This window comes from Erinaceus europaeus, chromosome 4 (assembly GCF_950295315.1).
Source record: "Erinaceus europaeus chromosome 4, mEriEur2.1, whole genome shotgun sequence".
In the NCBI taxonomy this organism is placed as follows: domain Eukaryota; kingdom Metazoa; phylum Chordata; class Mammalia; order Eulipotyphla; family Erinaceidae; genus Erinaceus; species Erinaceus europaeus.
In genome coordinates this window covers 46143551-46160958 of record NC_080165.1, presented here as the reverse complement: position 1 = coordinate 46160958, position 17408 = coordinate 46143551, and positions in this window count along the sequence as shown.

Genomic DNA, 17408 nt, shown 5'->3' with positions numbered 1-17408 from the left:
TCTCCCCCTCTCTGTCTTCCCCTCCTCTCTCAATTTCTCTCTGTCCTATCTAACAACAACGACATCAATCTTTAACTACAACAATAAAACAAGGGCAACAAAAGGAAATAATATATATATATATATATATAAATTAAGGAACAAAAACTATCAGATGATTTCACCCTTATGTGGAATATAGATAACTAAAGCAAAGGAATTTGCAAATAAAAATAGTAACCAAATTGACTTTAAGACTTTGTAAAAACTATGATTATTACCAGAGGGAGTGGGGAACAAACGAAATTTGGTAGTAGTATGTGCAAATATATATACACATATGTTGGTGTGAAACTATATCCATGGAATTTTATAGTTTTTTTAAATGAGTGTTAAATTTCCAGTAATTAAAAAAATCTAAAAATTAAATTAGTCAATAATAGCATTAATACTTCTAAAGAAACTTCAGACTTTCGTATTCAGTGTTAAGGCAGTCAAAACTTGGAAGTCTGTTTATAGTCTCCTGTGTTCACCCTTGAGGCTCTATCATTTAGCATTTCAAATGATAAAGTCACTAAAAACATGGCACCCAGAGAGAATTAGACATAACACCATAAGAAAACTCTATTCCTTCCACTTGTGAGGAATAGTCTGTCCTATCGAAAAATAGTACACATTTTTGCACATATGGTAGAAGGAACAGTAGCCTGACAAAGTCATTCATATTCTAATCCTCAGTATCTGTTTCCTTAAGTAACAAATGAATTTTGTTACTATGATTAAGATAAAAAATTTGAGATTTAGAGATTATCCTTGATTATCCAGGTAGGTCCTCTGAATAAACACAAGGGTCCTTATAATAAAGACACTGCAGATTCAAAATCAGAAATATGATGATGTAACAAAAGTCAAATAAAAATTTGAAGATGCTCTTTCATTTATTTTTTTTTTATTAGTGATTTAATAATGATTGACAAGACTGTAGGGTAAGAGAGGGTACAATACCATACAGTTCCTACCACCAGAATTTTGTATCCCATCCCCTTCACTGGAAGATTCCTTATTCTTTATCCCTCCAGAAGTATGGACCAAAGTTCTTTATGAGATGTAGAAGGTGGAAGGTCTGGCTTCTGTAATTACTTCTCTGCTGAATATGGACATTAGCATGGCAATCTATAACCCCATCCTGTTTCTCTCTTTTCTTGATGGGATAGGACTTGGGGGAGGTGAGGTTCCAGGACACATTGGTGAAGTTTTCTGTCCAGAGAGGTCAAGTTGACATCATGGTAACATTTGCAACTTTGTGGCAGAGTATAAGAGCTGGAGGATTAACATCCTAGACCTGGCATCACTGGACACATCTGAAGTGAAACATGTTGAGGTGACACTGGTTGCGCTGATTTGGTTGAGATCGGCAGATGCAGTATATAATGGTATGTATGGATCAAGAGAAGGATGAAGGAAAACGAGCAAAAATCCTAGAGATTTCAAGACTGAGAGAAATACAGATTTTACAGAGATGAAGAAGTTTCCTTGCTACCTTAGAGTTTAAGAAAGCAATAGATAATTATTATAATAATTATATATAATTATAATAGATAATTATTATAACTGTTTAGAAACTTCATTTACTTTGAAAATTCCATGGTCAGGATTTATTGTACCATATTAGACCTTACCATGATTTATGTCTTTTAATGCTATTTACAAATCACTATATCTTAGATAATGACAGGACTGATTGCTACTGATTTCCCTGATCTAAGATTATAGGTGATTTAATATTTCCAAAAATTTATTATTATAAATGCATTAACAATTTAAGCCCATTATTAGAATTTACAAATTTGAGATCTTAAGGGCTTATAGGAATATGTACTCAAAATTGAAATCTACGCATTTAAAAATTCTAGACATTCAATCTATTTTTCCCTTCTTATATTAATTAAGTGGTGATTTATAAGACTATAAATAAATAGGAGTATATGTTAAAACCGTTTGTGCCACCTAAGACCTGTGTCTCTACCACCAGTACCTTACAGTGGAGCCAAATATATACCCTTCCCCCCAGCTCCACCCCCCAGAATTTTTCTTTTCTTGCAATGCTCCAAACCCAGTCAAATTCTGTTTTGTGTTTCCCTTTCTGTCCTTTCTCAACTTCTGTTTATGAGTGGGATCATCCCACACTCGTCTTTCTCTTTCTGGCTTATCTCACTTAACAGTTCCTTCAAGCGCCGTCTAAGATGGATTGAAGAAGGTGGATTCATTATTCTTAACAGCTGAGTAGTATTCCATCCTGTATATACACCACAACTTTCTCAATAGCCACTCATTTGTTGTTGGACACCTGGGTTGTTTCCAGGTTTTGGCTACTATGGAGAAGGTGGAATACACTATGGACCATGAGATAAAGGCAACTGCTAGAAAATAAAATAGTCATTGAAATGAATTTTCCCTCAGAAGTTTCAGAACTTAGATTTTAGAGTTTCTGATTTTAGGAATTGTTAGATAACAATTGTGTGTTATGTTAAGTCACCAAGTTTTTGGTAAATGATTACACAATAGGAAATATACAGTTCTGTAAAATTGATCAGTTGTGTTAGGTATATTCCAAATGCTTGCTGAGAATAGTTGTTTGAGAAGCACTTTGTGAGGTGATGCTCAACTAAGACAGAAAGTGAATTCTATAAACAGATACAGTGATGCTAAGAAAACTAAATTATTCATTTATGTATGAATTGCCTTATGAATATTTATACACATGTCTGAATAATATAAACACATTCAGATAATATATATATATATATATATATATATATATATATACACACACATCACACACAAATACACACAGATATGCTATCTTGGGAGAGGTGTAAACAGAAAAGTGTGATATAAGAATACATAACCCATTTTTTAATTACACATACCTTACTCTGAATTTCTACATATACTGCACTTCACTTGAAAAAGTAGTGTAGTTCATTTAAGAAAAAGGAGTTGCAGTCAAATAAATAAATACTTTAGTGTTAAATGAAATAATACAAACACCAGTGTTTCATGGTGGAGCAGTTATTGTTTCATAATGGAGCAGCTATAAAATTTATTGGGTTTTAATAAAATAAAAAAATTCTTATCTTTGAGCACAGTTAAAAAGAATTTTACCAAATTACTGTATTTATTGTCAACTGTAAAACATTAATCCCCCAATAAATAAATAAAAAATAAATAAATAATTTTACTTCTGCTTTATATATCACCAAAGCTAAGTCTGTTGACCTACCAGCCCTCATAAGTAGAGATCATGAGGCATGTTGTCAATTTCTAATCCTAAATTCTCTCTCAATTATGTTTTGAGAGGTACCAGTGAGCACTTCTCAGTCAAAACTCTCTGTGTTCCTTATAATACCTGTAATTCAGTTAGTAGCAATTTGTTCAATTATGTTAGTAAAGCCTTTATTCTTAGTTTTCTCTTAAACACCAGTATCCATAAGACACAGAAACTCTCCAGGTGGTTTATACATAACAAAAGTATACATAACAAAAGTATACATAACAAAAGTATACATAACAAAAGTATACATAACAAAAGTAGCTGCCTTTCAATGAAAATATGAGGTGCTAAATACACATGGGCCCAAGGTAGAGCAAAGGGGTTTACAGTTAATGGTATTTATATATTTTCCCCATATTTGGAAGTTACTCTCTGCCCTGATCCAGCTTTCTAGTCCTATCTCAACTCTGACACCATCTTCCCAGACAACACTTGTACACCTGCACATTAGCTGTCGGGCTCAGGCAAAAATTAATAAAGTCATGGGTCCCTTGGAATAAACCTAAAATAGACTTCCTAGCTTCTTCCAACATGAAGACCCCAAAGCTCATCTGCTGTATCATCTTACCTTTAGGTTCCTGATTACTAAACAATTTGTTCTGCTTTATATCTTAATGCTTTTCATCACCAAGTAGCAGAGGCTACCATGACATCAACTTGACTTCCCTGGGCAGATGATCTCACCAATATGTCCTGGAACCTCACCTCCCTTAAATCCTATCCCTTCAGGGAAAGACAGAAACAAGACGGGAGCATGGATCAACCCGCCAATGTCCATGTCCAATGGGGAAGCCATTACGGAAGTCAGACCTTCCACCTTCTACACTCCATAAAGATGTTTGGTCCATACTCCCAGACGGATAAAGAATAGGGAAGCTTCCAATGGAGGGTCAGGGATAAGGAACTCTGGTAATGGGAATTGCACCCCTCTTATCCCTACAATCTTATTGATCATTATTAAATCACTAATAACAATCATAAAAAAAAAACATTGAAAACTGGGGAAAAAAGAAAAGAGAAAGTAGGAGGTGAACAGGGAGGGAAACATAAAAAAAAGATCTTCCCAAGGATAACTGAACCTAAGCACTCAAATCATTTCCAAACTTAACTGCAAGCAAAATAGCAATTGCTAATGACATTGTTATCTCAGTCCATCCTGACATCAGCACTGTTTACTAGGAATTAATATAACTCCAGTTTTTAAGAACATTAATTAATTAATTTGTTTAGAGAGAAGGGAAAGATAGGGAGGAGGCAAACAAGAAGAAAAGTGAATGAACCATGATGATCAGGTTGTAAGCATTAAGCCATGACCACTTATGATACCGTCTACAATGGGGAAGTCTGAATACACATAGTGGAATCACAATTATATGACCAGGAGCCTAAATACAAGACTTTACTACAAGAGGAATAAAGAAAAAAAAGGGGGGGGGGAGGAGGACTATGCTGGGGTCCCAAATAGTAAGCCTATACTAGAACTGGAAGCCATGAACCAAAACACAAAGACCTACTGCTAGTATAGGACTCAAGGTAAAAGTGAGCCAAGCAACAAGCTTGTTTAGACCTTGAACCACTAATCTACTCATTCTGTTGATTTAACAAATTTCAGCCTGCAACTGATAATCATATAGACTGAGTCAGTGCTTTTCAAACTATAGGTCATGAACAATTGATTATTGTGACGTTAATGGTAAAAATAAATACTTAAAAGGTGTATTGTGGTGCAAGTGGAGCAAAGCGCAAGGACCGGCACAATGATCCCAGTTTGAACTCCTGGCTCCCCACCTGCAGGGAAATTGCTTCACAGGCGGTGAAGCAGGTCTGCAGGTGTCTATCTTTCTCACCCCCTCCCTGTCTTCCCCTCTTCTGTCCATTTCTCTGTCCTATCCAAAAACAATGACAACAATAACAACAACAACGATAAACAACAAGGGCAACAAAAGGGAAAATAAATAAATGTACAAACAAATAAATAAATAAATAAAAAGTTCATTGTGACATTTATGTTATATTAGCTTATTTATTCTTGTTTTCCAGGTTGTGCTAAGGTTTCTTACCTGCATGATTCCATCACTCCTGTGTGCTCTGTTACTTCTCCTTTCTCTCTTTCCCCTTTTTTTTTTTCAGATAAAGGATAAGAAAGGAGAGGAGAAATACTATGCATTGCTCCATTGCTCCTGAATATTCCCATGCAGATGTTCCCATGTGGTGGCCAGTGACTGGAACTCAGGTCCTTGTGCATAGCATATTATACACTTTAGTAGGTGAATTACTTCCTAGTACCCTTAGTAATTATTTTATTTTATTTTATTTTATTTTATTGTTTTATTAAGAGAGAAATGAAAGCCAGAGCACTGTTCAGTTGTGGCAAATGACTAGGAACTGGAAGCAAATTTTAAAAGAAAGAAAGTGAACTAGAATGGAATAAAAGAGAAAAGAAAATAACAATGTACTATATTACATATAGTAAGAATTTCCATTTTAAAAATATGTATGTGTTTTGTGTTGTTGTGCAAAATATATTTTTTTAAATTTTTTATAATACTTCATTTTATTTAATGAGTGATACTGAGAGAAAGCTCAGGTAGCTAGATAGATAGATAGATACCAGAGCACTGCTCAGCTCTGGTTTATGATGGCGCTGGGGACTGAACCTGGTATTTCAGAGTCTCAAGGCTTGACATAACCAGTATACTCTTTCCCAGCCTCACAAAATATATTTCTTAATATCACAGTCAAAGAAGTTTGAAAACATCTGATTTGAAACACGAAGATATAGGGCAGAAAGCCAGGTTAGTCCTTATGTTTCCCTAGTGACTATGAGCTAATATAATAAACCAGTCCAGGCTACAGTGTGGCTAGATATGAATGAATTAGGATTACAGCTTCCTTCATGGAGATTTTTCCACATTACGTTCGCTAGATAAAGAGAACTGGGGAATAAAGACAAAGAGTTTTTAAAATTCAAAGTTAGGGAGTCCGGCAGTAGCGCAGCAGGTTAAGTGCAGGTGACGCAAAGCCCAAGGACCAGAATAAGAATCCCGGTTCGAGCCCCCAGCTCCCCACCTGCAGGGGAGTCGCTTCACAGGTGGTGAAGCAGGTCTGCAGGTGTCTATCTTTCTCTCCTCCTCTGTCTTCCCCTCCTCTCTCCATTTCTCTCTGTCCTATCCAACAACAACGACATCAATAATAACTACAACAATAAAACAAGGACAACAAAAGGGAATAAATAAACAAATATAAAAATTTAAAAAAATAAAAATAAAATTCAAAGGTAAATGAACTGTTTCCACACTTGCAGTTACTTTAAATGTTAGCAAAGGTTATCACATGGATTGCTTGCTTAGATGCTAGAGTGGCTCTGTCCTCAGCAAGTCATTAACCAAGACCTAATTGGAGGACTTCCCATTGGCCAGTAAAGCAGCTTTATATGACTGAGGCCTGAGGCTCAATTCTAGGTTTGTGTCAACATTGGCTTGTCAATGAATCCAAAAGTCCTGACCTAGAAATCTTCCTTTGTCTCCAGTTTCATATTTTCAATTACTCACTGAATATTTACATATCCATACTCCTTCTCCCATCCAATCCTATCTGAAAGGTGTATCCACTTTCCCCAAACAAGCTTATTTTGCTCCCTTTGCTGACTTTATTAGTGATACCTACACCCTTTAAGTCACACATATTTTGAGTTTGTAATCACTCTTTATTTTCCTCTTTTCTTCAGTCCCCATTAGCGTGCTCACTTACACAAACAAAATAAATGCTTGTTGAGGGGTGGCCTTTTATGTCCCAGGTTCGTCATTTCTGATTACTGCTTTATATACTGCCAAAAACATCTTCCCTAAAATAATTCCTAATCATGCTATTTCTTCTCAAGAAACAAGCGACTCTCATTTCCAACTGCATTTTCTGCTGTGAAGCATTTCCTTGTATTGTTTTCTAGTTGTTTCATCATTTCACCTAAAATTCCTTCCTTCTGCTTCCACAAATATAGACTTATCTCCAGAAAATTATTTAACAAACTCTTACTTTTCCCTAGCACTACTCAAAATGTAGCCATACCTCAGCACTTATTGGCTTTGAAACATAGAATTCATTTTTTGACATATTTCCACAAGGAAAGATGCTTCAGTACTCCACAATGACTTAAAACTCATTGAGGATTGTTGGGGGCCGGAATGAAGGCAGGAGTTGGGGGGGGGGGGAGTAGTGCAGGAGAGGAGACAGCCATGATGGGAGGCATGGAGATATGGAGGCCACATGTTGGGGGAGGGGCAGGAGTGTGGGAGAAAGGGCACTGATAGAGCAAGGGCAGGAGCAGTGGCAAGGCAAACAGGCTTGACAAAAGTCAAGCCACACTTACTTGAGGTTACCCCCTGGCAATCTGGAGCAACTTTGCTGTCAGCTGTTCCAGATTCTCAAGCACAATGTGATTTGTTTAAGGGCAAAGTAAGGGCAACTTCAGGGTCATTGTTTGTCACAGACTGGTACAAGTATTCCTTTCTACATTCACTATGCCATGTCCACATTCCTTTCTACATCCACTGGCTCTCTGCAGGCAGGCAGTATCTCCATCCCCGACTCCAGTGCCAGACACCTTGCCAGTCATTCAGTAATCATAATTTCAAACACTTGCCATGCCATCTGGAACCAATTAATGACAAGTACCAGGAACCACTACTTAAAATATTAATTCTTTAGCCCTCATAGAAACCCCATGAAATGGGGGTCGGGCGGTGGCGCAGTGGGTTAAGCACATGTGGCGCAAGGCGCAGGGACAAGCATAAGGATCCGGCTCCCCACCTGCAGGGTAGTCGCTTCACAGGCGGTGGAGCAGGTCTGCAGGTGTCTATCTTTCTCTCCCCCTCTCTGTCTTCCCGTCCTCTCTGCATTTCTCTCTGTCCTATCCAACAACGAACGGCATCAACAATGGCAATGATAATAACCACAACGAGGCTACAACAACAAGGGCAACAAAAGGGGGAAAAAATGGCCTCCAGTGGATTCATGGTGTAGGCACTGAGCCCAGCAATAGCCCTCGAGAAAAAAAAAAAGAAAAGAAACCCCATGAAGCAAATATTACCTCTTGTTTTATTCATAAGGAAACTAAAGCAAAAGGAGGTATATTAACATCCAAAATACCAAATGTTTGTAACTTATCTCATTGTTCTGGGAATGTTATACTTGTTCCCCTGAAATATTTCCTTTACCTAGAATACCACCCCAATTTATGCGGTAATTATAAAGAACCTATATATCTTTCAAAGATCAACTTCTAGTAGTCCCTATTTTCCTTTACTTACATTTCTTGAAAATTCCAGGTCTTGATGTTTGTCTTCATTGATTGATGCACTGCTCACAATTTTTCCACACATAGTGACATAGTTGTCTTATATCTACCTAGAATTTCATGTGTGGTATTCTTGTCATAGAAGTAAGGACTATAGATGTAATTTTTCTGAATCCCTTCCTCTCAAGCCTTATTTTTTTTTTGTTCTTTATATTCTTTCCCCCCGTTCTCACTACCATATAACCCTAACCTTATAAACCCTAGAGCCATACAACCTAACCTTATAAACACTGAGTACATGGAGAAACACTACAAATAGTATATTAGAACTCATTATTCACAAGTAGAGTGGGGAAGCCTAGCAAGTCCTTTTAGATGCTCTAAGGAGGAAATAACAACACAATATTGGATTGGCAAGAGATTGATTGAGCTATATGTGTGTGGAGGAAGAAGAAAAGACTGGTAGTGTTTTTAGAACTGAATTCCATACTGACCCCTATGAAAGAGAAAGAGAGGTATGAGAGCTGGCTAGAAAGAATACTAGAATGCAACACAGTTCTAAGAAACTGCTACTATGATTCCACACTGACTTCCATGGGCAGAGGACCTCATCAATGTGTTCTAGGACCTCATCTGTCCAGAGCCCTACTCCACTAGGGAAAGTCAGAAACAGGCTGGAGGTATGGATTGACCTGCCAACACCTATGTCCAATGGAGAAACAATTAAAGAAATTAGAGCTCCTACCTTCCGCACTCCCAAAATAATTTTGGTCCACATTCCCAGAAGGGGAGAAATGTTAGAGGAAGATAACTAGAAGGCTCTGAAACCCAATTCCATCAGGACCCAGAGAAAGAAAAAGAAAAAAAAAAAAAGGAAAGACATTTAGAAGTAGTAATAGGTGTAGGTGTGACTTAGAAAGGAAGAGAAAGCAGAAATGTAGGAAAATGGATAAAAATATAGATAGATAGATAGATAGATAGATGATAGATAGATAGATAGATAGATAGATAGATAGATAATAGACAATTCATATCTGTGACCTTGAGAGAACCACTGTATCTTCCCATGGAGGAAATGGGGACACAGAACTCTGGTGCTGGGAACAGGGTGGAATTGTTCCCCTGTTATTTTGAAATTTTGTAAATCATAAAAAAAATAGAGAAAAGAAAATCTCCAGAAAGTAACCACAAAGACTTATGGATAATGTTTTTAGCAGGAAGAATCTCACATTACAGCAAAAGTCTCCATCAGGAGTCTGCTGAGCCAGGTCATTATCTGCAGTTGCCTTCAGGAACCATGGCCATGACAACAATTGTAAAGAGGAAATACCAACAGCTAAGTAGACTATTGTGATAAATACCTTTCTACAGTATGTCACACATATTAGTACTTGCTAAATAGCTTGAGTACATGGTAGGCTAATACCACCCATGTTTGTATAATTGTAGTCTATGATGTTAATACCATGACTAGCCCACTTAATGACAAGTATTTCAGTAAGTATCTCCACCGCTAAGTGGTGAATGACTGCATACATATTCTATAAAATGTGTATGACTTTATCAGCTCTGTCTAACAGTATATCAGTTAATGTTTGAGGAATATTTCATGGGGTACGGCAAGCTTTCTTACATTCAGTTCCCCTGTGAGGAAGGTGAAACAAGGATTCCTTTCCCCATTCACTGTCCTGTTGGCTGTCTGCAAAATAGGGTGGTTCTATAAGGATAGGAGGTGCTTGATACAGATGACAACAGGTCCTAGAGTCTACTTGCCAGTAGGTGTCTAGTAAAATTATGGTAGAAGGAGTCAAATTGTTGAAGGGAAATATGTTTTAAAGGATCCAGTGAACCTTAGTGTCCCAGGCAAATGTGAGAGTTGGCCCAGAGCAACTGCTAGGCCTGAAGGTAGGTTGGCTAGGTCCTGACTCCAATAGACCAGAGGTGAGAGTGTTACCTACAAATATGAGACATTGGAAGTGGATTCTGATATTGGGGCAGACATTGATTAACTAACTAAACCTACCTTCTTTTGGTTTGGCAGACCAGGGAAAGAAGAAAGATTCCAGTACAATCTGCATATCTGTTTCTATCTGCTTAGAACAGGGGTTTCAACCACCAGGGCTAGCCAATCACTGTGGGAGGAAGGGCTTGCTAGCTATGAGCAGTTACTGAATAAATCTGTCCTTCCCTTAATGGTTCTGGTCTCCAACGAAAGGCCAAGAAAATAGTCACAAGACTGATTGTTCTCTTCACAGAGTAGCATGGGAATATCACAGAGAGAGACCAGGAAATCTGACTCTCCTGTGTAGCAGTAGTAGGTAAGGGGAAAAAAAAAAAGCTCTAAAAAATTCAAATTCTCACTCCGGAGATACCAGCAGCAGCAGCAAATTTAAAAAGAGCATAAACAATGCTAGAGGTTGTACATGCACAAATATTTGAAAAGGAAAGGAAATTGTGTCCCTCCCCCAAAAAATACCTTGGATGTTTTAACTTCCAGTACCTCAGAATTTAACTTTATTTGGAAAGCATCTTTGTACAGGAAATGAAGTTAAACCAATGTCATAGGGTAGGTCCTAACCCCAAATGACTTCCTTGTGAAAGGGGGACGATTTGGATGTATGGGACTACACAAGAAGGTTGAGGGTGGGGGTAGATGGAGAGGGAGGGAGAGGGCTCTATGTAAAGATGAACGTAGGGGTGATGCTCCCAATAACCAAGAAATGCTAAAGGTGTTCAATTACTCCCTACCCCCAAAGAGGGATGATACAGATTATCCCTCACAGAGAGAAGCAACCCTACTAATAACTCATTGTAGGCTGCCAACCTTTTGTTAAACAATGTTGCTTCCTGGGGCTGGGGTAGACAGCATGATGGTTATGCAAAGAAATGTTAAAACAATAAATTTCTGCTGTTTAAAACACCCAATTTTACTTCCCTCATTTCAGTCAGTCATCAGGGTTTTAGTGAAGAGGAATCTGGGGGACTGGATGAGATTGAAAATAGGTTTGGGGATGGGGGAAGATTATTACCACAGTTCTTTTTTTTTTTTTATATCTGTTTCCTGTTCTGTCATGAATTTGAAAGAAAACAAATAAAACCAAATACCCTTTATCAAAATACCAGCTAGGTGTAGTCTCAGTGCTCACAGAGATTTGAGAAACAAAGAAATCTTTGAAAGCTCCCCCCTCACTCCAGCTCCCTTGATTTTCATTAGCACAAACACAGTGCCCTGTTTGGTAATCATACAAATGAGGCAAATGCAGATCTTTGGAAGGCAGGGCTAGGCAATTCCTGATCAGCTGCCTTAAAATAGACCTGAGTCCTCACCACTAAGGAAAACAAGGCACAGCTGCCTGCCACCTTCCCAGCAGTTCAGTTGCTGGAAACAAGAGATTTGCTGTACAGACCTGAATTGTTCCAGCCTCCAACCCTGCACCTAGGCCTTAAATGGAATAATAGTCTGCCTTTGACCAGAGCTGGCAAGCTGAGCTTTTCTTCAAAATCTAGATGGGAGAATAGTATTTGCTCTCACTCAGGAGGCAGATCTTTCTGGCCAGTGCAAGTTTCAGGGCTTCGCTTATCATCAGGAGAGAAAATTGCCTCTGGTAAATTACCAAGGGGAGGAAATGGGAGTTAAATCTCTCTATCAGAATTCATTATGAAATATCACGATTGCAGGAGCAAAAACCATTTTGGCATGTCATGTTGTGCATGCTAGAACATCTCTGCTAAACAAACGAACAACAACAATAAAAAGCACTGACAAAAAAAAAAAAAAGGCTCTGATTATAAATGATGGGAAAGCCATGCAACATGATTTGAAAATTATGTCATGCCCTACTTTGCCTTCCCCCAAGGCAAAATAAAGAGAAAAATCTTGAAAATGTTTCCACTTATTTTCAGATCTTTGCATGGGTTGCTCCTTTAGTCATACATTCTCTCTAATATTACTCACAAGCAGCTTAAATGGAAGCTGTTAGCATGAATGAATGAATACTTTTTCCTAATGACTCGATCTGATACGGAGTTGGTTGAAGCCCAAACAGTTGGAAAAAGAAAAGCAATTAATAGAATCTGTCTTCATCTAAAAGAAACTTGGAAGGTTTGTGCAGTTATATGTTGAGGGAAATGAACATGGTGGCTGATTATCAGAAAAAATAGACTGAATCCTGCCCACGGACAAATTCACAAATGTGATTCAAGTGGAAAATCCAAGTCTGCAACCTCGAGGAATTGTACAAATGTATCTATCATAAGACAAGATTTGGCCCAATGCCTAGAAGCTGATGAGGTCACAAAAACTCATTACTCAGAAAACAAGCCATGGGCCAGACTCTCATTTGATCTCATTTCACTACAGAATGACAGTCCCTTCTTCTTTCCACCTCCCTCCCCATGTTCCCACCATTGGAAGTAAAATGAGGTTCCAGGTGATAGACTTTTGGAGTCTCACACATACAGAGACAACATGTACGTTTTCAACCCACATCTTGATTTTAGTTGTGGTTCTTCTTGCTCTGGAGGCATCTCAGCAGTTAATGGGAGTGACTTAAAGAATCCTACTCCAATTCCGGTTATTTTAAGATACTTAGCTTTTCTTAGCCATGGATTTCTTCTGTCTAAATCTGCCCGACTGAATTGGAAGCCGCCCAGAATCATTTTCTTTGGAAATTACATTTGTGCAGCTAGGGTATATTTGTCGTTCCACCCACGCTCAAGCCACTTTTTTGAGAAGTGCAGAGCAAGTCATGTGACAGTCATCAGTGTATTTGCACCCTTTTTTGTTTAAAAACATAATCTGCATTACAAATTGCACCAATTCCTGTATGTAGTAAGTCATCATTCAATAAAAAGCACAAATGTATGCCTGTCACATTCAACATAATAAACTGCAAGTAAATACATCTTTTCTTAGTCCAAATCAGCCAGTAAATGATGTCTTCATTTTTCTCTGCTGTACACCAAGTTTGCAATCAGCTTTATTCTTAATTCTTTCAGGCCCAGCCCTAACAGATTAAGAGCAGAGGAAATACTGGCTTTTGTCATGTATTTGGATTTCTGAAGATAGGATCAGGGCTAAAGCAATCCATTTCTCCAGTTCACTTTGTGATACTTCATCATCATCACTCTAATAGCATTGTCTTCAGCACAACTTCTGTCTAAAAGGAATTTGTTACACAGTGCATCTGCAGATTATACTGTAATACAAATAAGACATTGCTCCCTGCTCACCATGGAAAATTGGTAATTCACAAAAGAATATAGATGAAACACTTGTGTTTCATGAATTTGAAACAAACAAACAAATAGCCAGCCAATGTCCAGACTGGAAAACTATAATGGTTATCTGGGTGAGGGAAGCACAACCTTCAGTGGCGGGAAAGGTGTGAAATTATAATCCAATTAATTAATAATCCCATAAATCACTATTAATGTAGCATGTTGGGGGAAAAGAGATCTTAACTTTGAGAGTAAATATTTTCTTTATTTAATATTTAATGTTTCAGATTTGTAAAATGATCAAATACGGATACTGGGCTAAAAATTGCTCATGGAGCTCTAAAAAAAATATATGTATAGTTTTTAAATATCTAAGTTACCTACAACCTTAGATCAGAGAGATCAAAACCATTTGGTCCTGTCAGTATCTAAGATAGTGTGGTTTCAAGATACCCTTAGAAGGCACAAAGCATAATGATGTCAAGTATATTACTGTAGCTGCTAAGCACTGGATTTTTATAGAAAAACAAACCCAAACTAACTTGGTTATAATAGTAATTAACTACTGCTATTTTAAACTCTTTCTAAGACTACAAGGAACCCTTTCCATTATCTATAAGATCCTAATTTCTCCTAGTCCTAGAACTCCTAGGACTATACCCATATTCTTGATATTTCTTCTCTGTGCTTTTTTACCATCATACTACCTATGTTGACCTCAACTAAATCAATGCCATCCCACATTATGCTGCTTCTGAATTCTGAATTCTTACTATGGACTGTCACCAGAGATACTAGCCTGAGATGTCAACATCCCAACTCCTCTAATCTTGTGAGATATTTCCTAACACACAGGACTGCCTAGTTTCACTTTAGATGTCACATTATCTAACAGAGTTACAGATACTAGATATAGGCTAGGGCTTAGTATACTAGGTACGTATGTACATGTATCTATGAGCTAGGAACAATTATATAATTCAAAGAAAAATGCTTAATAGCCATCTGTGATTAGACTTAGACCTAATAAGCCAGGAATCCTAGTAGACATTCATAAAGAAGGCATCATAAATTCTCTAATCAGTCAGACATTGTTGGGACTATGTGTAAGCCTGATAGAGCTTAGGGAGAACCACCCCCGTCCTTGGATGGAGGTCTGAGAAGATAACCTCTTGGTAAGTCTCTCTCAACCAAGGTGAGCAAAAGGGGGGAAACTCAGACTTGGTTCTTTCCTCCATTAGAAGCCTCCATATTCCTACTCATGAGCACAAAATACAAGCTCAGATCTAAAGGGATTCAAAGGTTATATAGGCTCCTAAGTTGAATATGGGCCCCAGATCAAATTGAGGGGATTTACAATCAACAATATTTATATACCTTTCTTATATTTGGGAGCTGCTCTCTTCCCTGATCCAATTTTCTGCTCCTTTTTCCAGCCATGACATCATCTCCCCAAAGAATAACTTGGATCACCTGCATATCAGAGGTCAGGCTCAGGAAAATACTAGTACAGTCATGGGCCTTTTGGAATATAGCTAAAATAGGCCTACAAACTATCTTCAAAACAGAGACCCCTAATCTTCATCTGCAATATTCCATTGTGTATATATACCACAACTTGCTCAGCCACTCATCTGTTGTTGGACACCTGGGTTGCTTCCAGGTTTTAGATATTACAAATTTTGCTGCTAAGAACATATGTGTACACAGATATTTTTGGATGGGTGTGTTGGGTTCCTTAGGATATATCCCCAGGAGAGGAATTGCAGGATCATAGGGTAGGTCCATTTCTAGCCTTCTGAGAGTTCTCCAGACTGTTCTCCACAGAGGTTGGAACCATTTACATTCCCACCAGCAGTGTATGAGGGTTCCTTTGACCCCACCACCTTTCCAGCATTTGTTGCTACTACCTTTTCTGATGTATGACATTCTCACAGGAGTGAAGTGGTATCTCATTGTTGTCTTTATTTGCATTTCTCTGACAATCAAAGACTTGGAGCATTTTTTCAAGAGTTTCTTGACCTTATCGGTCTCATCTGTGGTGAATATTCTGTCCATGTCCTCCCCCCATTATTGGATGGGGTTGTTTTCTTGTTGTTGAGTGTGGCAAGCTCTTTATATATTCTGGTTATTATCCTTTTGTCTGATGTATGGCATGTAAAGATCTTCTCCCATTCTGTGAGGGGTCTCTTGGTTTGGGTAGTGGTTTCTTTTGCTGTGCAGAAGCTTTTTAATTTGATGTAGTTCCATAGGTTTATGCTTGCCTTAGTCTTCTTTGTAATTGGATTCGTTTCATTAAAGATGTCCTTAAAATTTATGTGGAAAAGAGTTCTGCCAATATTTTCTTCTAAGTATCTGATAGTTTCTGGTCTAACATCCAAGTCCTTGATCCATTTGCATTTTACTTTTGTATTTGGTGAAATATAGTGGTTCACTTTCATTCTTCTGCATGTTTCAACCCATTTTTTTCCAACACCATTTGTTGAAGAGACTCTGCTTTCCCCATTTAATAGTTTGGGCAACTTTGTCAAAGATTAGATGTCCATAGTTGTGGGGATTTACTTCTAGGCTCTTAATTCTTTTCCACTGGTCAGTTTGTCTATTCATGTTCGAGTACCAAGCAGTTTTAATGACAATGGCCCTATAATAAAATTTGAGATCTGGGAGTGTGATGCCTTCAGTTCTGTTCTTTCTTCTCAAGATTGTTTTGGCAATTCTAGGTCTTTTCTGTTCCCAGATAAACATTGGTAGCATATGTTCTATTCTCCTAAAAAATGTGGTTGGGATCTTGATGGGGATAGCATTAAATTTGTAGATGGCTCTTGGGCAGTATATTCATTTTGATGATGTTAATTCTTCCAACCCATGAACATGGAATGTCTTTCCACTTCTTTGTGTCTTTTTCAACTTCCCTGAGTAGTAACTCATAATTTTCAGTATACAAGTCTTTCACTTCTTTGGCTAGGTTTATTCCTAGATATTTTATTGTTTTTGTTGCTATAGTAAAAGGAATTGATTTCTGGATTTCAACTTCTTAGTGTTTGCATAGAGTAATGCCACTGACTTTTGAATGTTAATTTTGTAGCCTGACACCTTACTGTATTGCCTGATGATTTCCAAAAGCTTCTTACTGGATTCCTTAGGTTTTTCTATGTATACTATCATGTCATCTGCAAATAGGGAGAGTGTGACTTCTTCTCTTCCAATCTGTATGCCTTTAATTCCTTGCTCCTGCCTGATTTCTATGACAAGAACTTCCAACACTATGTTGAATAGTAATGGTGATAGTGGGCAGCCCTGTCTAGTACCTGATCTGAGGGGAAATACTTCCAGTTTTTCACCATTGAGTATGATGTTGGCTGTAGGTTTGCTATATATAGACTCCACTATCTTGAGGTATTTTCCATCTATTCCCATTGTATGGATTTTCCTCTGTAGGTGACTCTTTGTCTTTCTCTTGCAGCCTTAAGGATCCTTTCTTTATTCTTATTCCTTTCCATTCTAAATAGGATGTGTCTTGGTGTCTTTAAGTCTGGGTTAATTCTGTTTGGGACCCTCTGGGCTTTTTTTTTTTTCTTTTTT